This window comes from Amphiura filiformis, chromosome 3 (assembly GCF_039555335.1).
Source record: "Amphiura filiformis chromosome 3, Afil_fr2py, whole genome shotgun sequence".
Classification (NCBI taxonomy): Eukaryota; Metazoa; Echinodermata; class Ophiuroidea; order Amphilepidida; family Amphiuridae; genus Amphiura; species Amphiura filiformis.
Window position 1 is genome coordinate 1,053,106 of NC_092630.1, and position 22,363 is coordinate 1,075,468.

General features: G+C 39.2%; 1 pseudogene; it reads right to left on the minus strand.

Moving 5' to 3' along the window:
* Nucleotides 1-17,147: 17,147 nt before the first annotated feature.
* LOC140149322 (uncharacterized) lies at nucleotides 17,148-22,143 on the minus strand (annotated as a pseudogene).
* Between the last annotated feature and the right edge of the window lie 220 nt (nucleotides 22,144-22,363).

The window sequence follows — 22,363 nt, forward strand, 5'->3', positions numbered from 1 at the left end:
CTGGTGGGGTATTAGAGAGAGTGAGGTCCAGTCTTGTGGCGTTTTAGAGAGAGTGATGGTCTGGTTGAGTATAAGAGAGAGTGAGGGTCTGGTGGGGTATTGGAGAGAGTGTAAGCCAGTCTGGTGGTGTTTTAGAGCGAGTGAGTGTCTGGTGGAGTATAAGATAGTGTCAGGGTCTGGTGGGGTATTAGAGAGAGTGTGGTCCAGTCTGGTGGTGTTTTAGAGAGATTGATGGTATGATGAGGTATAAGAGAGAGTGAAGGCTTGGTAGGGTATAAGAGAGAGTGTGGGCCAGTCTGGTGGTGTTTTAGAGAGAGTGAGTGTATAGTGGAGTATAAGAGAGAGTGAAGGCTTGGTGGGGTATTAGAGAGAGTATGGGTCAGCGTGGTGGTGTTTTAGAGCGAGTGAGTGTCTGGTGGAGTATAAGAGAGAATGAGGGTCTGGTGGGGTATCAGAGAGAGTGTGGTCCAGTCGTGTGGTGTTTTAGAGAGAGTGATGGTCTTGTGGGGTATAAATGAGAGTGAAGGCTTGGTAGGGTATTAGAGAGAGTGTGGGCCAGTCTAGTGTTATGAGCATTACATGTACATATCAAATGAAAGTTTAAAACAAGGGGTTTCACATGGTGCTCACCAAGTTTTCGTTTGTGAATAGGGGAAGGGGGTTATTAGGTGTGGTCACGGGCATAGATATTCGTGTTTGGTCAAACACAACTGTGGTTTCTAGTTCATTGTTGTATTTCTGATTCTCCTCTTTTTTTCTTCCCAGAAGAAGATCCCATGATGAGATGATGATAAACAAACTTCAATACATTATGTTATCATTTTACAGGCCTCTACATATTGGGCCTACATGTATTATTATCATACAATATTTTTGATTGGGATTTCCTGTTCAATAATCTTACAGGCCTATATTGGGCCTACAGGGCACTTGAGATGATCCTGGTACTAGTTCTGAGAGGTAATTTGCATATTCTGCAATGGCTCGTGAGAATAGGGCTAGGGCTCTTTGTGAATGCTATTGATCAAGTCATGTGGTAGTTATAAGTGAGTTTTTGATAGTTGTTTTTCCTGCCATTGATCTCGCTGGTCTGAATATCGTCATGGAGCCAGGTCTCAGTAAAACCAATAACTTCAGCATCTGTTGCATGAACTATTTGACGAATGTCATCCATTTTTGGTAGCAAGGATCTGATATTCAGGTTTAAAAACGTCAGTCCCTTCTTTGTGCTGAGGGATGCATAATCCGCAAGGTCTACATTTTGGGGAGAATTTGGGTATTGTGGGGGTCCTGGGTTCCACTCAATGTCATTAGGCCAAAAAAAAAAAGGTTCGTCTCAAAGTTTGCTCGCGTTTGTAAAATCCACGATTTGACAAAAACAAATGCGGAAATTTTTTATTTCAAAAAAAACATTTTTATATTTTTTTCCAGAAAAAAATCAGCGAAAATCAGACTTTTTCATCAAAATACCATGAAAAAAGTCGGAATAAAAAAAAAAAAATAAAAAAATCGCATTTCGCATTTGTTTTAAATTTCTCGTGAGCTTTGAGACAAACCTTTTTTTTTTTGCCTTATGTTTGAAGAGGCTGACTTGGAACATGGATGATGAGTTTGCATAGAAATACATTTCTGAAGGAATTGAGAAAAAGTATTTCTGCTTTCTGGTAACTGAGGCACTGTTGTTGTGCCTTGTTACAGTAACAAATGTAGGGTAGTCCAAGTCTTGTTGTTGTTGGCTAGCAGCAGCATCCTGTGTACGGAGGCGATTAATATAAATGGGGGGGGGGCGCTACAGTTGAGCTTAAGCTTAATGACACAAAGTACTGCAGCAAAGTTAATTGCACAAAAGTTATTGCCATCAGGGAGAGTTATTGAGACTTCATGTTGCAGAAACAAAGCTGTCAAAGTTTCTTCAGAGGGTAAACTGAGGTGATTTCAGTTTGGCTTACATTGCTCGCTGGGATTCTGCTCCATCACATCTACAACTCCATCTAAAAATTGATCTTACTGTCACTCCATCTGGCGCTGGATACACCTCAACTTGCACTCTCCAAACCAACGCTGTGACATTGACAGCTTGAACTGCAGCTCTGTAGGTTTGACGAAAATGACTTCTTACCATGTTGTGTATTCTGTGTCTGTAAACCGAGTACCCGAAGCCACATAAAAAAAGTTAATGCTGAAGGACTGCCTTGGCAAATCTGTCCCCTGCTCGGATGTCCACTTGTTTATAGTAAAATGACGAGAAGGATGAGGGAGTTTCCAAGACACCGCTGACAGATTTCATCTAAGGTTACCCCCCTGTGGTAGGCCCAGGAAGATGAAATTGAGTGCGTAGAGTGGGCAGTGGTGCGAGAATCACTCTCAGCTGCCCCGGACGCCACCAACACCTGGACCAACCACCGTGTTAAGGTCTGCTTGGCGGCTGGACCATGTGGTTCTGCGTGTGTTATGAATATGTGTTCGTGAGTCCCTCTTAGGTTCTGTGTCCGGTAGAGGTAATGCTGTAGCGCCCGTACTGGACAATGCTCCACACTCATTCTTCGCCAAGAAGTCTGGGCAAGAAGTATCTTAATCAACATCGGAAATGTAAAATCACTCCGGTTAGTAGTCTACAAAACATTTCTGTTTTGGAGTTATTCTTGTTTATTATAAGGGACTACTTCTTGATAGTTGTTTTGCCAACTCTTTTCTGACCAACCGGAAATGTCTTCATGACTGCGACTTCCCTTGAAAGTAGTAAACTGCATTCCTGTTGCATTAGAACAAAGTTTGAAATTCTTGTTCATTATAAGTGATTACTTCTTGATAGTTGTTTTTCCAACCCTTTCTTGACCAACCAAAAATGTCTTCACATAAATGTCTTTTATATGTATTGAAATAATCATGTCGTTCTTTTGATGCAGTCTTTACCATATACTGAGTGCTTGGCATTTTACTTTCACTGCCATCATGTAATGATGTAATCAATTTCCATACTTGACTCTGTGAATGCTGTTGATCAAGTCATGGTGAATCTTTGATGGTCGTCTTTCCTGCAGTTGGATCACCAACCAGAAACGTCTTCGCAACTGTGACAAAATAAATCTCCACGGAAAGCAGTAAACTGTATTCTTGTCACATCGGTACAAAGTTTGTAATCCTTGTTTATTTTAAGTGATGATAGTTGTTTTGCGAGCCGTTGGATCACCAACCAGAAACATATCTTTATGACTGCAACTTCCTCGGCAAAAATCAGTAAGGTGTATTTTGGTTGCATTAGTCCAAAGCTTGAAATCCTTGTTCTTTATGATAGTCATTCTGAGTGCTTGCCATCATGTAATAAATTTCCATACATGTAAACAATTTCCATACTTGACTCTGTGAATGCTGTTGATCAAGTCATGGTAAATCTTTGATCGTCGTCTTTCCTGCAGTTGGATCACCAACCAGAAACATCTTTATGATGGCAACAGTACTTCCTTGGCAAGCAGTAAGGTGTATTTTGGTCAATGAATCTTTGATGGTCGTCTTTCCTGCAGTTGGATCACCAACCAGAAACGTCTTCGCAACTGTGACAAAATAAATCTCCACGGAAAGCAGTAAACTGTATTCTTGTTGCATTGGTACAAAATTTAAAATCCTTGTTTATAATAAGTGATGATAGTTGTTTTGCGAGCCATTGGATCACCAACAAGAAACATCTTTATGATTGCAAGAGTACTTCCTTGGCAAGCAGTTAGGTGTATTTTGGTCAATGAATCTTTGATGGTCGTCTTTCCTGCAGTTGGATTACCAACCAGAAACATCTTTATGATTGCAAGAGTACTTCCTTGGCAAGCAGTAAGGTGTATTTTGGTCAATGAATCTTTGATAGTCGTCTTTCCTGCAGTTGGATCACCAACCAGAAACGTCTTCGCAACTGTGACAAAATAAATCTCCACGGAAAGCAGTAAACTGTATTCTTGTCACATTGGTACAAAGTTTGTAATCCTTGTTTATTTTAAGTGATGATAGTTGTTTTGCGAGCCGTTGGATCACCAACCAGAAACATCTTTATGATTGCAAGAGTACTTCCTTGGCAAGCAGTAAGGTGTATTTTGGTCAATGAATCTTTGATAGTCGTCTTTCCTGCAGTTGGATCACCAACCAGAAACGTCTTCACAACTGTGACAAAATAAATCTCCACGGAAAGCAGTAAACTGTATTCTTGTTGCATTGGTACAAAATTTAAAATCCTTGTTGATAATAAGTGATGATAGATGATTTGCGAGCCATTGGATCACCAACAAGAAACATCTTTATGATTGCAAGAGTACTTCCTTGGCAAGCAGTTAGGTGTATTTTGGTCAATGAATCTTTGATGGTCGCTCTTTCCTGCAGTTGGATTACCAACCAGAAACATCTTTATGATTGCAAGAGTACTTCCTTGGCAAGCAGTAAGGTGTATTTTGGTCAATGAATCTTTGATAGTCGTCTTTCCTGCAGTTGGATCACCAACCAGAAACGTCTTCGCAACTGTGACAAAATAAATCTCCACGGAAAGCAGTAAACTGTATTCTTGTTGCATTGGTACAAAGTTTGTAATCCTTGTTTATTTTAAGTGATGATAGTTGTTTTGTGAGCCGTTGGATCACCAACCAGAAACATCTTTATGATTGCAAGAGTACTTCCTTGGCAAGCAGTAAGGTGTATTTTGGTCAATGAATCTTTGATAGTCGTCTTTCCTGCAGTTGGATCACCAACCAGAAACGTCTTCACAACTGTGACAAAATAAATCTCCACGGAAAGCAGTAAACTGTATTCTTGTCACATTGGTACAAAGTTTGTAATCCTTGTTTATTTTAAGTGATGATAGTTGTTTTGCGAGCCTTTGGATCACCAACCAGAAACAGCTTTATGATGGCAACTTTCTTGGCAAGCAGTAAGGTGTATTTTGGTCCATGATAGTCATTCTGAGTGCTTGCCATCATATAATAAATTTCCATACATGTTATCAATCTCCATACTTGACTCTGTGAATGCTTTTGATCAAGTCATGGTGAATCTTTGATGGTCGTCTTTCCTGCAGTTGGATCACCAACCAGAAACGTCTTTGCAACTGTGACAAAATAATTCTCCACGGAAAGCAGTAAACTGTATTCTTGTCACATTGGTACGAAGTTTGAAATCCTTGTTTATTTTAAGTGATGATAGTTGTTTTGCGAGCCGTTGGATCACCAACCAGAAACATCTTTATGATGGCAACAGTACTTCCTTGGCAAGCAGTAAGGTGTATTTTGGTCAATGAATCTTTGATGGTCGTCTTTCCTGCAGTTGGATCACCAACCAGAAACGTCTTTGCAACTGTGACAAAATAAATCTCCACGGAAAGCAGTAAACTGTATTCTTGTCACATTGGTACAAAGTTTGTAATCCTTGTTTATTTTAAGTGATGATAGTTGTTTTGCGAGCCTTTGGATCACCAACCAGAAACAGCTTTATGATGGCAACTTTCTTGGCAAGCAGTAAGGTGTATTTTGGTCCATGATAGTCATTCTGAGTGCTTGCCATCATATAATAAATTTCCATACATGTTATCAATCTCCATACTTGACTCTGTGAATGCTTTTGATCAAGTCATGGTGAATCTTTGATCGTCGTCTTTCCTGCAGTTGGATCACCAACCAGAAACATCTTTATGACTGGAACTTCCTCGGCAAAAAGCAGTAAGGTGTATTTTGGTTGCATTAGTCCAAAGCTTGAAATCCTTGTTCTTTATGATAGTCATTCTGAGTGCTTGCCATCATGTAATCAATTTCCATACATGTTATCAATCTCCATACTTGACTCTGTCAATGCTGATGTTCAAGTCATGGTGAATCTTTGATGGTCGTTTTTCCTGCAGTTGGATCACCAACCAGAAACATCTTCACGACTGTGACAAGGTAACTCTCCTCGGCTACATGTAGCAGTAAACTGTATTCTTGTTGCATTAGTCCAAAGTTTGAAATCCTTGTTTATTTTAAGTGATTTCTTGATAGTTGTTTTGCCTACCATTGGACCACCAACCAAAAACATCTTCACGACTATGACAAGGTAACTCTCCTCGGCTAGCAGTAATTATATAGTGATGGCAATAATTATGACATACACAATGGGAGACGTTGAGCATTTGAATATTGCCACAACTGTTACTATTTTTTTTTTTTTTTCTGCCACTTCTTAAAGAATTATATTTCTTGGAAATACAATTACTACATTCTCATTTAATTTTCTACTCTTAATCTTCCAAATTTGTCAGTCAGAAAAAGGCCCGGTAGTTGTCACAAATCATGTCTATTTTCTTATTTTGCCACTTCTCAAAGAATTCTTAATCTTGGAACGAAGATTACTACATTTCCACCTTTTTATATCTCAGCTGTTCCTCCTTCCTCAACCATCTCTGATCTCATTCCTCCAGGAGTCCTTGCCTCCTTGACACCTCATTAGACCATGCTTTAGTGGCCCTTTCCATCTCAAACTCTTCTATTGGGATCTTAGCATGTGCCACTGTCATCAGGTTTTCTAGATTTATAAAACCAGACAATGAAGAACCGGGCAAGTGTCTGTATACATTGTGCCACAACTCCAAGACCCTGAAGTCAAACAGGTAGCTGCTTTTCTCCATGTGTGGATTGGCAGACCAAAAACCTCGGTGCAGCAAATTTGCCAGCTTCTTTTTGGATGACTCTTCTTGTGTGCATTTTTGCACATCCTCACCTGTCTTGGTGTGTCAAAATGTCCTAAAAATGGAGAGAGATAAGGGAACAAACCAAAAGATCGACAACGTCCTATAAACGTAACTAGTTTCGTTTCTCAGCCGACCCCCTCCCTCCCTGCCAGAAACGTAATAATGAAATGTTGAAAATTTGGACATAATAATAATGACACATTCTTCAGACTGATGTACTGAAAATGTGATGCTTACGCCATACAATGATGTTTATATGAAGACATTCATACAGAAAGGTGTAAATTTAGCCTTATTTCAGGAGCCATGTGTGGATCGAATTCAATGGCGCAGCACAGCCACATCATGCTGTAAAGAGCTCTCGGTTGCACCACCGTTTTACTGGGATTTACCAACCATTTTCATCGTATAACCCAACCAACATGCATGGTAATGTACCAACACCATTCTGAACAATAATTCACGACCATGAACTACATCATTAATTGATATTTTGGTGGCAAAAATATTTAGCTGTCTTCAAATTTTGCTGTACTACATGTAGTAAGCTAGTTATAGTACAGTCATCCAGCCACGCACAGGCCTGTACGGTTCAATAATCCCGCCTCCAGTTCAACTCTCTGCGTGCTTTGTTTTACACGTTCCATTGAACTGAACTGTTTACGCATTCATCGCCCTTCGCATAATTTGTTTCCGCTTGTTTTGCATTTGACTTATTTTCCATCATACTCCGCTTCTAGTTTTGTCCGATTTTGTAAACATGGAGGAACTACGTACCATGCTTGTGGCAATGAAACTAGAAAATCATCAAAACTTTGCTAAAATAACAAGTCAGCTTGATCAGTTTCAAAAGGACTTTTCTTCACTGAAAACCGACGTCACTGATCTAACTTTAAGCGCCGAGCATTTAGATGCTGAAGTAAGTGAGATTAAAGATGAAACGATTCCTGACCTGCGCAAGCAACTGCAGAAGGAAATTGATAATCTAAAGAAGGCGACAATAACTGCCGAACTGTACAGCAAAAAATCAAATCTGCTGTTTTACGGCATCCCAGAAAGTCCCCTTGAAGATACTGAAGCTGTCCTTCGCACTTTTCTGACTGTACACCTGAACTATGAAAGAGCTCAGACAGTAATCTTTGCCAATGTCCATAGATTGCCATCAAAGAATTTGGAGAATACTAGACCTAGTCCCATCATCGCCAAGTTTCTAGAAATGAAGATCCGTAATGATATATTGGACAAGGCAAAGAAACTGAAGAAATCTCCGAGAAGATTGGTATAAGTCCGCATCTACCTGCTGAAATGCAGACAGCAAGAGCCCAACTCCTGCCAGTCAAGCAACAAGCCATTAAAGATGGGAAGCGTGCCTACATCAAGACCACTGGGATTTAAGTGAAACTTACATAGACAATGAACTATATAGACCATAAACTATTTCTCCATTTAATTCCTAGATTGAGATGAGACTCTGCATCTAAATTTTGTGCAGTTTGAATTAAATCATAAAGGATTTTTTTCATGCCATCATTGTCTCATCCTTTTCAGAACTCGTGTGGACTTTGACTCCACATAATATGAACTTGCTTTGACTTAAAATAGTAGTCTCTTACATCATTTTGAAATGTTTCTGGGTCTATGCATTTGCATTTATCTCATTTATCACGTTACTCGGTTTATGTGCAGTTTGTAATCGTATATGATTTTTCCATGCCATCATTGTCTTTTTTTTAGAACTCATGTTGGACTTTGACTCTACATAATATGTCTTTGCCTTTGATTTAAATTATTAATTTAAAATTATTTTGAATTGATTCTGGGTCTATACATTTTGCATTTATCTTACTTATTGTCAAATCATGTTACTCGGCATATGTTTTTTTTTCTCACCTTGCTGATTATCAATTGTATAGGCCTACCCCTAATTTAATTTCTTTTTATCATATCCAGTGAAATGGTTTTATGTTGTGCTCTCTCGCCGTTGAGCCATATTTGTATCAAATTTCAAATTTGGTAGCACTTTCTATTTCGTTTGTTAAATTTTCATAGTTTTTGTTTGTTTGTGTGTTTTTATTTTTGTTTTTGAACTGTTGGCACTGTGATGGTTGAATGCAATAATTGTTACAAATATATTTATGGTACAAATTCTATTCAATGTAATTTGTGTACATCAATTTATCATAAATGTTGTGTTGATGCAAATCATGATGATATTAACAACTGGTATTGTTTCAAATGTTCTTGTACTATTTTCCCTTTAATCATATTGCTGATGATAATGAGTTCTTATTTACAATTCAATCTTTGAATAATTGCCATACTTATAATAAGTTTTTAGAATTAAAATTTGATCCCTTATTATTTGAAATTGGTATGAACAATCATACCAATGATTATTTGCAAAGTGATGTCTTGAATTCATGTAATTATATTTTTGATCCAAATTCAGACTTCAAACTGTCCATCAAATCTGGTTTCTCAATTCTTCATTTAAATGCTCGTAGCTTTAATAAAAACCAGGATCTTATTAATGCTTTTATTTCCAATTTAAATGTTACCTTTTCAGTTATTTCTTTATCCGAAACCTGGTTTAAGGAAGATCGCTCTAATTTGATTAACATTACCAATTATAACTTGCTTAATTTTCCTAGACATGGTAGAAGAAGTGGTGGGTCTGCTCTTTACATTCATGAGTCGTTGTCTTACATTGATCGTTCTGATTTAAATCTAACACAAAACCAACATAATGTTATTAATCATTCGAGTCTGTTTTTGTTGAAATAATTTCTCCAATTCTAAAAATATAGTTGTTGGTAATGTGTATAGAGCCCATCATACCGATGTCGATGTTTTCAATTCTGATTTATCTATATGTTTAGATCAGATTCTAGCTGAAAATAAGTTGTCTTATATTTCTGGCGATTTTAATTTAGACATTCTCGATTTTGACAAAGACCGTAAAATAAATGAGTTTGTTAATAACTTTTATTCTCACAATATGTACCCTCTTATTGATCGTCCTACTCGTATCACCGATACTTCGGCCACTATTATTGATAATATTTTTACAAATGCACTTGACAAAAAGATTCAGTCATGTATTTTCATCAATGATATCACAGACCACTATCCTATTTTTCAAATAACTGATGATGTTGATATTCATATTGATGCTCCTAAATTTATTTACACTCGGTCCTTCAATCAGAGTAATAGGGACATTTTTACAAATCGCCTTTGAATTGACCGATTGGAACCATATCTTATCCGATAATTCACCCACTGGTGCATATTCAAATTTTATTTTAAAGTTTAAGGATATTTATGATAGTTCTTTTCCAGTACAGCTAAGTTTAGTTTCTAGGGCTAATGGAGTCCCTCACAAACCCTGGATTACTAAAGCCATCCTTAAGTCCATCAAGAGGAAGGATAAGCTCTATCGCAAATATAAACATTCTCCAACAGCTTCAAATAAGCTTGCACTGTCTGAGTATAGGAACAAACTTACTTCAATCATTCGTGCATCAAAGAAAAGTTATTTTTGTAATTTACTTGATATTCACAAACGAAATATGAGGAAGACATGGGGAGTTTTGAATGGCCTCTTGGGTAAAAAGTAAGAAAGGTCTTCCGGATTCTTTTGTTATTAATGGTAACAGTGTGTCTGATCCACAACAAATAGCTGATGGCTTCAATGACTATTTTGCCGACATAGGCCCTAATTTGGCCAGTAAAATTCCTGATGTTCAAACAAATTTCACTGATTTTCTCACATCTGCTCCTTCACCAATGAACTCGATCTTTCTTAAGCCAACAGATGAGGAGGAAATTGTTGATATTTGTTCATCGTTCGAGTCTGGTACAGGTTGTGGTTATGATGATATTAAGCCTGACATAATTAAGAATATTATTCACTTAATTAAGACACCGTTAAGCCATGTTTTTAACTTATCTATTATTTCAGGTGTTGTGCCCGATGATCTCAAAATTGCCCGTGTTGTTCCCATTTATAAATCTGGTGATTCTACTTTATGTAACAATTATCGTCCAATTTCTGTTTTGCCCATTTTTTCTAAAAATAATAAAAAAAATTATTCACAAAAGATTATTTGGATTTCTCGATCGTCACAATTTACTTCAAAATTGTCAATTTGGTTTTAGACATAATCACTCTTCTTACATGGCACTTCTCACTGCATATGATAAAATTGTTTCTGACCTAGATAAGAATTTTCATTCCATGGGAATCTTTTGGACCTCTCAAGGCATTCGACACCATTGACCATAACATTCTCCTGTCCAAACTTAATCACTATGGGATCAGAGGAAGTGCCTTCGAGTGGTTCAAGAATTACCTTTTGAACAGAACTCAGTATGTTGTCTTCAAAAATCATAAATCATCTTTTTGTTCTGTATCATGTGGTGTGCCACAAGGCTCAGTGTTAGGTCCACTGCTTTTTATTATTTTCTTAAATGATATTGTATTCTCCTCTGACAAATTCAATTTTGTAACTTTTGCAGATGATACTAATGTCATCGCCTCACATCCAAATCTTTCTGATCTAATTACTATTGTAAACACTGAGTTGGAAAATCTTTCTGTATGGTTTAAATGCAATAAGTTATCACTTAACATCGATAAGACTAATTTCATCATGTTCAAAAATAGACACAGTAATAGAAGGTATGAGGATGATCAACTTGATATTTGTATAAATGGTATTAAGGTTTCCAGAGTTGCCAATACTAAATTCCTTGGCGTTATCCTAGACTTAATCATTAACTTGGTCTAAGCATACTGCTAACATTGTTAATATTCTTTCTAAATACTGTGGCATTTTATACCGTTTCAAAGAGTTTCTTCCTTGCAAAACGTTATTTTCTTTATATAACACTTTAGTGTTACCTCATATTTTGTATTGTAATTTGATTTGGGCAGATCAAAACAACATCCATCTTAACACTGTTCACCTAAAACAAAAACGAATTATGAGAATCTGCTCAAATTCCCACTGGCTTGAACACACCCCGCCATTATTTAAGAAGTTCAATGCTTTGTCTATTCATGACATCCACAAATTAACGCTTGGTTTATTTATGTATAATTACTCTCACTGCAACCTTCCTGGTACTTTTTCAGATTACTTTGTTCAAAACAGATCCATTCACAATTATCCTACTCGCAATTCTTTACTATATCGTCCTTATAATTTTAAATATGATTTAGCAAGGAACACTATCAGAAGACAGGGTCCTTTGTATTGGAATTCGATTGATTTGGAGTTGAAAAATATTAAGTCAGTACATGTTTTTAAGAAAGGGTTTAAGTTACATTTATTGTCTCGGTATTAATCATGTTAATATTATATTTTTCCAGTTGATCATGAATATGTGAATTATATTGCCATCACATAAGCCAACAACACTCTGTTTGCACCTGTCTCGTCCTGTTTGTCTGCACTTTGTCCTGTCCACTGTTTGTAGCAAGTTTTTCATGTTACTTTGCATATTTATGAAATGTCAAGGTAGCCAATTTTAACGAGCTTTGCTCTCTTTTGGTTTTCCTACCAATGAACTGTTTTGTATATTTATCATGTTATGTATTTTCGGTGAAATAAATTGAACATTGAACATTGAACATTGCATCCTAAACTCACGCCATACTAAACTCACGTTTATACTGCAAGCATGGCGTGAATGTCCCTGTTTTGTGTATGAAACAAGAACCTCTTTTTATCCCTTCGTGGTCTACATGTATATCCATGATTGCAGTGGTTAATGACGAGCTGATGTGACAAGTGACTCATTCAATAAGGAGAGCCCTGTAGTTGACGAGTTTAATTATGCGGCTGAAACATTCAGCTCAAATTGTGTTGGACAGAGAACCTTTATACTTGGAGCCATGCATGTCTAGGTTTATGTCCTTCTTCATCTGCTCCAGGATGCCCTGTCGTTTGGGGGAAAATGCGATGCTTACACACCTTGTGTTGTGTCCATTGTATCTGACAATAATTTGCACTGTTTTCTGCTAGCATGTACTGCTAAACTCGGTGCATGACCGTAGTGCGTAAAATGCGCTTTCTTGGCTTCAGATGTTATCTGTATACATTCTTCAACCCTGCCATGGGACCACCAACATCATAGCATTGGCTGCTGTAATTCTGAAGAGAAATATTCATTCGTATTAAACAACCTTTTTAAAGCCTGAACAATTAAATTGGCCTTAATGTTCTTCTTCTTATGCTCTTTGCTAGAAAGTGTGGGGGGGTGCCCCCCCTCACTTCTCATCATTATCTCATGTCATTTTGAAGCTTGTCTGTTGGTGGTCTTGGCCCTAAGTCCTGCTGATGACATGGTCTTGTCTTTCATTTCAACCAGTCTGTAGGTTTTACATCAGACAAGTCTCCAGATTTCTTCAGCACCTGGTGGTAAAAGCGACTTGACTTTTCGATTTACCTCTTCATGCAAAAAGTCGAGTCCTTGTCCCTTGTTGTAAATACATGAAGATGTAAATGTTTTGTTCTTATCCAAATCCCTTTGTATCAAAGGACACTGCACCCTGTCCATCATGTCCAGCAGGTGTAATGCCTTGTATCCCTGGGATGATTGTGCCAAAAGAAAGGGGCAAATGTCGCTTGGGCAGCCATCACACTTCTGGATATGGTTGAAATGCAAGGAGGTATGTAAAGCATACACTCCAAGTCAATATATATGTGACCGTCCACCACGAATGAGCCGTAAATGTCCTCAATTGTATTCTGAGTTACAGTGTAAAATGGGCATGAAGGTCATATTCATAGGTACCTAAGTTGAAGCTACGTGTACATCATTTAATGAGACACACGTAGAACCAAATTGAAATACCTATGAATATGACCTTCATGCCCATTTTACACTGTAACTCAGAATACAATTGAGGACATTTACGGCTCATTCGTGGTGGACGGTCACATATTTAGGGTCCGTCACCTCTGTTTCTACCAACTGCATGTAGTCTACTACTGAAGTTTGTTTTCCCGATGCCTTAAGATAGGGCCAAAGCAATTCCTTTGCTAAGGCATGCAATAGAGTTGTTTATTATCTGTCACAATCTATAATGGTCTACCCATTGTGTATGTGTATGACATCTTGGGCTCTTGTGGTTCTGAACCCCAAAAGGAATGGCAAAATGCTGCATGTATGGATGGATGCCACAGGAGTTTCAGTAAAGTGTGTGCCTTGTTTAATTTGAAGTAGCCTGCTCCAGGACGAAGAAATATGTCACTAAACTAAATTTAAACTTCTGCACTTCACCTGTATGGAAATGATCCTGGTGTGTGTCCATGTCAGCGAGAGCTACGTGTTCCCCACAAAATGGAGTGACCATACATGGCTCTTCAATTTCAATAGCAGGCTTGGTCTGGATGGTTGGAAAAATGAAATGGAGACAAGTAGTACGTCTAGTGATTCATGTGTTGATCTCCCTTGATCCCCCCCCCCCTCTGTCCAGACTTTGTTTTCATTTCATCAAAAATTATCGAAACGTTACGCTCTCTGTCTGGTGCACTCTACAAGATGAATTCTGCCACTATTCGGTCAATTGCATTAGGGTTAATACCTGTCATGGTCTCTGTAATGTGTACACATATACACCAATAAAGTTGAATGATGTGGTAAATGAATAAACTGAGACTTTCTCAAAGTTTTATAGGCGATTGGTGACTTTTCATACAGGGCAATGCACCATCTACGAGTGCTTAGCGCTGTATGTTACTTTTTTCTGTTATATTTTGACTTACTGGGGTTTTGACCTTCATAACTGTTGTGTCTCTCAGTACACTTTTCTTTCAAGTGGTTTAACTTACATGTCATGGTCTCTGTAAAGTGTGTATACAGGAATAAAGTTGAATGATGTGGTAACTGAATAAACTGACACTTTCTCAAGTTTTATAGGCAACTGGTGACTTTTCATACAGGGCAATGGGCTATTCCAGTTGAATTCTGCACTTCTCGGAAGACATTTGAAAAAGTGCAATTCCGGTTGGAATATGGGAGAAGCTCAAATTGCAGCTGACAATGCACCATCTAATTATGGCAGGATGCCATCTCATGCATCTTGGGTGTGATAAGGAGAGATACTTTTTTTGTTCTTCCCATAGTATTTATTTGGGTGTTCCTTCTTTCAGGACATTATCCATGAGGATAGCTATCTTAGACAGAATGTCTGTAAGTTGCTCATTAATTGATTGATCTTCTATTGTAACAGAGTATTCATCTATAGGGTATATTGCTGATCCATTGATTATCCTTTTCTGGTGTATTGTGGGATAGAAAAGGGGGCAAATCGATCGCTAATTTGCTCCCTTTTCTATCCCACAATGCACCAGAAAAGGATAATTAATGGATCAGCAATATACCCTATTGTCCTGGCCACTATTTCTTCCAAAGTTTGAATGGGTAAACAACACTTTGTCCAAAGTTATTTTGGCCAATATCGCTTTGACACTTTCCTTGATGCAGGAAATTGCTTCCGCCCTTTTAACAGCTTCTGGGCTAGCCATGTGGTTATGCTCCTCTTTTTGAACCCATCCATGTCTGGTGATGGTTGTCTGGAGCTTTTTAGAACAAGAACGTTCTTAGCAATGCCAATAAATGGTCAAGAGCTGAGGGAGGCATTAAATCATGGCGTGCATTGGATGATTGATGGATTACCACTGAATGTTTTCTTACTTGGATCATCGTGCACTCAAAATCATCTCTATACCTGCAGCACACTTCACATCTATCACCATTTGTTGCCAGCCCCATGGGCTTACGATGTCTGATTGTTTGGCTGTACATCTTGTTGAACTCATATTCACTAAGTCAATAAATGTAACAATGCTCTGGAAGTATTAAATTTATGTCAAATTTAATGTAGCATCAGAACATACATGTAATACAACTAGTTCAGTCAGCAGTAATACAAAAAGTAAGCTTCTATTGTAAGAGAGTATTCTTCTATTGTCCTGGCCACTATTTCTTCCAAACTTGCCTCTGTAGTTTGCGCTTTTCATTTTGAAGTGTTTGTATCTTTTCAGTAAGAGCCGAGGGTGGCATTAAATCATGGCGTGCATGGGATTACACTGAATTTTTTCTGATTTGGATCATCGTGCACTCTCTATACCTGTAGCACACTTCACATTTATCCCCATTTGTTGCCAGCCCCATGCGCTTAATGATGTCTGATTGTCTGGCTGTACATCTTACCCATGTGATTTATTGTGTATTTGTCGGTGACTGTAGCCATTGTAGATCTTGCCCGTCTTTGAACACTCGTCCTGGCACATTCTTCAAATTGGAGTTGCCCATAAATCTAGGTTTTTTTAGCCCTAACAGGACCAGATACTGCAAAATACTACTCTTGTCAACAAGTAGTAATTTGTAGCATACAGTCTTTTAGCCTTTTTGCTTCTGCAGATGTGCGTTCTGCTTTACGCTTAGTTTTTGCTGCTAACAATTTATCGTTGCAACCAAACATTGCAGAGCTGTCAGTTTTCATGGACTCCAAGAACTGAAGATCTTCAGGTATTGATATAAGTTGTGCAGCATTTGGTGGCCAGATTTGGAATTTGCACACCTCCACTGATTTTCCCGTAAAAACTTTGTAAGTAATATGGAATCTGTGGCCAAAAAACGAAAAGTTCACTTTGACCCCCCCTCCACTGGGATTTTTTAACGGGAAAATCAGTGGAGGTGTGCAGGAACATGACTCAACATGTGAGTATACTTCTATTGGGAAAAATGAAGTGATTTGCGAAAAAACCAACTTTTAATGTGATTGGTCAGAAGCCAATAGCGACTGCTTGGTTACCATGGAAACGGTTTTATTACCTTCATAACATGGCCAACATATCCCTACATAAGCACAAACTCACTTGAGATTGTATCATGAAAGGTTTTGGAGATATTTGCAAAAATGTTGGAATCCATGATTTCCCTAAACCTTGCCTTTCGAACCACCTTGTGTTACCCGCAAAGTCCTAGGTTGTAACAAGAGCGATTTTGCGGGTCCACAACTGGGTCCATAACTCATCAGGTGGGTAATAAACCCCAGGTGGTGTTGGCGATGTCAGATCATTATCTGAATCCGGCACAACATTGTCCTTCCCTTCATGCAGCTTTCGTCAATAGCTACCAGCTTGGCACAATGGCACAAATGTCATCGTCTTCTGAATACACACCATCGTTGTCAATTAGCAACACCTCACCCGTATATTGACGCCTGGCAAAGATATGTGAACGACACTTACTTCGACACCAAGAAGCGGTATAAGCAATTTATTTTTAATACAGTGCATGTATACTGTTTTATACCCTTCAAATACCGGCTGATGTTCACGTTGCAGTGGTGTCAACTTCTGTCTTCTTCTTCCTGGCACACTGCATACAACTCTTGGGGAACTTTGAGTCCAAGTGTGAAACCTAGTGAATTCCCTCAAAGTTGTATTGGTACTGGTGCTGGTAGTCGGCAGCGATGACGTGGTGCCTCTCTGCCATGGGCATAGCCATCAATTAGTTGTTCTGCAACGTCCATTGTATAATGACAATGTGCAAGCCTGTGGGGTACACTGCCATCATCCTCATCGGATGCCGCCTCATCAGAGTTCAGGTCTGGGTGGTGCTGCTTGTAACATATCCATGAATTAACGTGGCTGATGTCAACCAAGAAGTACATGCATTGTCTCCACCACTCCTATGATCGTGTGGTAGCTGCGGAGCTGGTGTCCGCGATCAACGCCTCCCATATTTTTTGCAGTAATTGATGACTGCTGGTGGTGCTGAAACAGCCTGAACTTGCCTCACTTGACCTTCTTCAGGGCAGTATCATCTACTGACAAAGTCCTTGGTTTTGTCTCTGAAACCAGAGTGGGCTGTAGACAAAATGGACAGCAGGCTGGAGTCATTCCACAGGATGTAGGTCAGCTGTCCACTCTGTGTGGCATAAAAAGTTCCCCGTTTGGTCCTTTTGAGTTCTTTGATACTTTGATGATTGTTAAGGATTTGTTGGGCGTTAGGAGATAAGTCTTGAGGAAGATCTTGAGCATTTGTTTTTAATGGCTCCTGTAAGGTATGTCCCTCTTTGGTGGAGCTGTCTAGCACAAGCTTTGGATGTGTATAGAATCATCAAAACATTTTTGTCCAATTTCTGACATCAAAATCTGAGTATTGCTCCTGCATTGAAACTCCAATGCAAAAATTTACATCAAGCCTCTCTGTCAGCTGAATGTAATTTTGGGCTAGTGTTTCTCCAGCAATGTTGACACCAGGGTGTTGATACTAACTGAGAGTGTTTTATGTAAGCCAGGTAAGCTTAAGCTTACATTGTCCTTCCCTTCATGCAGCTTTCGTCAATAGCTACCAGCTTTGGCACAATGACACAAATGTCATCGTCTTCTGAGTACACACCGTCGTTGTCAATTAGCAACACCTCACCCGTATATTGATGCCTGGCAAAGATATGTGCACGACACGTACTTCGACACCAAGAAGTGGCAAGTTAAGTGGTATAAGCAATTTATTTTTTATACAGTGCATGTTTACTGTTTTATACCTTTCAAATACCGGCGGACAGTGCATGTTTACTGTTTTATACCTTTCAAATACCGGCGGACAGTGCATGTTTACTGTTTTATACCTTTCAAATACCGGCGGACAGTGCACCTGGCGGACAGTGCACGTTTACTGTTTTATACCTTTCAAATACCGGCGGACAGTGCACGTTTACTGTTTTATACCTTTCAAATACCGGCGGACAGTGCACGTTTACTGTTTTATACCTTTCAAATACCGGCGGACAGTGCACGTTTACTGTTTTATACCTTTCAAATACCGGCGGACAGTGCACGTTTACTGTTTTATACCTTTCAAATAGCGCACATTTACTGTTTTATACCTTACAAATACCTTTCAAATACCGGCGGACAGTGCACGTTTACTGTTTTATACCTTTCAAATACCGGCGGACAGTGCATGTTTACTGTTTTACACCTTTCAAATACCGGCGGACAGTGCATGTTTACTGTTTTATACCTTTCAAATACCGGCGGACAATGCAAGTTATTTTAGGAGTTACAGAAAGTACATCTACCTTGGAAAGCTCCTGCACAGGTGTACCTCACAGGCCACACACCCATAGGCAGTCTTCACCGGGTACCTGGAGGTTGTTGTCTTCTTCTTTCTGGCACACTGCATACAACTCTTGGGGAACTAACAGTCCATGTGTGAAATGTGGTGAAGACCCGCAAAGTTGTGGATTGGTTCTGCTGCTGGTAGTCGGCAGCGATGACGTGGTGCCTCTATGCCATGGGCATAGCCATCAATTAGTTGTTCTGCAACGTCCATTGTATAATGACATTGTGCAAGCCTGTGGGGTACACTGCCATCCTCCTCATCGGATGCCGCCTCATCAGAGTTCAGGTCTGGGTGGTGCTGCTTGTAACATATCCATGAATTAACGTGGCTGATGTCAATCAAGAAGTACATGCATTGTCTCCACCACTCCTGTGATCGTGTGGTAGCTGCGGAGCTGGTCTCCACGATCAACGCCTCCCATATTTTTTGCAGTAATTGATGACTGCTGGTGGTGCTGGAACAGCCTGAACTTGCCTCACTTGACCTTCTTCAGGGCAGTATCATCTACTGACAAAGTCCTTGGTTTTGTCTCTGAAAGCAGAGTGGTCTGTAGACAGAATGGACAGCAGACTGGAGTGATTCCACAGGGTGTAGGTCAGCTGTTCACTCTGTCTGGCATAAAAAGTTCCTCGTTTGGTCCTTTTCAGTTCTTTGATAACCTGGTGATTGTTTAGGTTCCGTTGAGCATTCGGAGATAAGTCTTGAGGAAGACCTTGAGCATTGGTTTTGATGGCTCCTGTTAGGTAAGTCCCTCTTTGGAAGAGCTGTCTGGCAAAAGGTATACAGCTTGTCAGTGAAAATGTGGTGGCCTCTGTCCAGATGATAATTGGCAGCCTCCATGCCTATCTCTACCATCTTCCTCGGCTTCGTAGTAGGGATGTGGACCAGGTAATTGCAGATGTAGCCTGTCTCACTCTCTGCCATGGCGTACACTTTGAAGCCGGCTCGGATGGGTTTGCATGACATGAAATTTGGTGCACCATGACCAGAAGCCACGGTACGGTATCATGGCTTCATCGATTGCCAAGTTTTGTCGTGGCTGAGAGGGTTGACCAATATAAAGAATTAGACATTAATTATGAGCATTACGTACCATATAGTTAAGCACCGGGAGAATTCGCGACGCGCAAAAAACGCCGAAATTCGCGAATTTTGGGTCTAATCGCGAATTTTAAGTTCGGCCGCGAATTTTAAGATTTTTCCAAAATATCTATTTTTAAAGTATTCATTTTCCAAAAAAACTTAAGTTTTCACTAAAATTAAAAGAAATCTGGCGATCTGCAATAGAAACGATGACTGCGAAGTTTATTGTTGATGGGCTGAGAGCCTACATTGAAGATTTGAATTTTTAAGATCAGGTTGTGTTTTTTTAATCTTGCCGTAGGCCTACTAGATATTGTGATTTCAGTGATGTGATGAGACTTGCATTGGGTATCAAGCGTTATTGCCGAAGAATAAACAGATGAGAATGTTCTGAATGCATCAGTATTTATATCGTTCTTTTTTTATTGTTATTTAAAATTTTTATCACACAATTAAACCCCGGGAATTAAACAACTGTGATGTTGTAGTTTATTTCTGAAAAAGCAAAAGTTAAAAAGCCCAACATCGTCGTTATGTACACGTGCCATTTTTGCACTCATCCCCGGGACTCGTCCACACACGCTTGGAGGTGATTTGGAAGCAAGCCCAAATTTTGATTGTGACGTGTGCAAAACACGTGCGACATGAATGGGTATTTCCCCGAAATCATGCAATGAGTAGCTGACGACACGTAATCAGCTAGCTTATTATCATAATTTATTACGCTCCGAAATTCTATGGCGCACCTGTTCTTCGGGATGCACAGCTCAGAACTCCGAAGCAATAGGAAATTTATTTTACGGCGGTCCTATTTTTGCAACTGCAATATTTACTCGTCAAAGTTTTACATGAATTTACATCAATGTTAAAGTGAAAGTTTGATGAGTAACTACAGCAATGGCAAAAATAGGACCGCCGTAGCATAGGGGAATTTAAATTTATTTACCCATCGGAATCTTGGAAATTAATCATCTACCTGTGACAGTGGAATTAGAAAATAAGACGCCAAGTCCGGTAAGTTAGCGCGAGTCTAGCATGCCAGTGGTGATATTAAATTAACCAATGCAACACGCCGGGGGAAAGTATTTCCGAGCAAAAAAGGAGAAAAAATATTTAAAAAATTTAAAAACTGCAATTTTGAACTTTTTGGAGAAAATGCGCGCATTTTGGGAATATTATTGACAAATCGCGCAAATCGCGAATTTTCCAAAACTGCCGCGCGAAATTTGCTCTCAAAAATCGCGCATTTTCCCGGTGCTTACATATAGTATAGCTGTCATTGCACTGAGGAATCCGAACATACTATAGAAGTGAGATTAACTTTCCACTTACCAGTGGTGCTCCAGCTGGAGGTGCGCCTGTAGTAGGTGGTGCTGCAGCTTTAGCTAGTGTGATAGCCTTTCTTTTTCTCGCCTTTGTATTTTTGGGTAACTTCCCTTTTGGCAGTGGGCCAATTTGATTCAACTGTAATTCCCTCACCTCCGTTAGTTCCGGGAAGTACTTGACATTGACCATGCTTGCGTCAACAGATACTATCTGCGAATGAAATGGAAAATGTGAATCTGGTATCATTATCACTGTACACACAGAAAATACTTGTGCATATGAATGAATGAATGTACACATAAATCTGTGCAGGCTCCAATGAATTTATTTCTGCAATTTTCGAGGACCGTTTCCCACAGGTGTTTATAATAAAAGTTTGGGTGCGATTTGATGTAGTTGTATTTGTCCTGTTTCTGTTTGGTGGTTGATGATGGCATATCCAGTGGGTCTCTTCTTGGATCCGAGCAGCACAGGTTGCTAGATATTGTTTCAAATCTTTTCCTGGTCATGGTCATGGTCCTGGTCCTGGCGATAAGAATATTGTGGAATCCATGTCTAATTATCTTAGACTTTCTTATCTTTGCTCTTACCATCTGTATTTCATTTTCAAAATTAAATATTAATGCTCTTTCATTGGCTGGATGGGTGATTACTGTGCGCCGAAAAACATTTGTACAATTCTCCTTCATTGCTGTGTCTGCCCTACTTGCCCACTGCCATGCTTGCAGCGTTAGTATTCCTGGAGGAAGGTTTCCTTTGACGCTTTTATTTTCCTCCTCAGTAACATAGTCACCACCCTGACCTCTTGTGTTGTTTCCCGACTTTGAGAAAGACTCATTTCTTTTAATGTACACTTGCACTAGTGCAGGTGCCTCGACACATGTTTGCATATCTCTATAGACGAATCCAATTTCACACATTCCTACACCTCAATGGCTGCCAAAGTTGGGTCCCCGTCGGCTCCATCTCACCTAAAATGTGAAATGATGCGGCCTTGGAGGGTATTTTAAACTGCATTCTATCCCCTGTGTTACACATAGACAAAAGAATAATGACAGTGTACAACACAAAAGAATCTGACATCGAATTTTAAGCGGCTTTAATCCACCC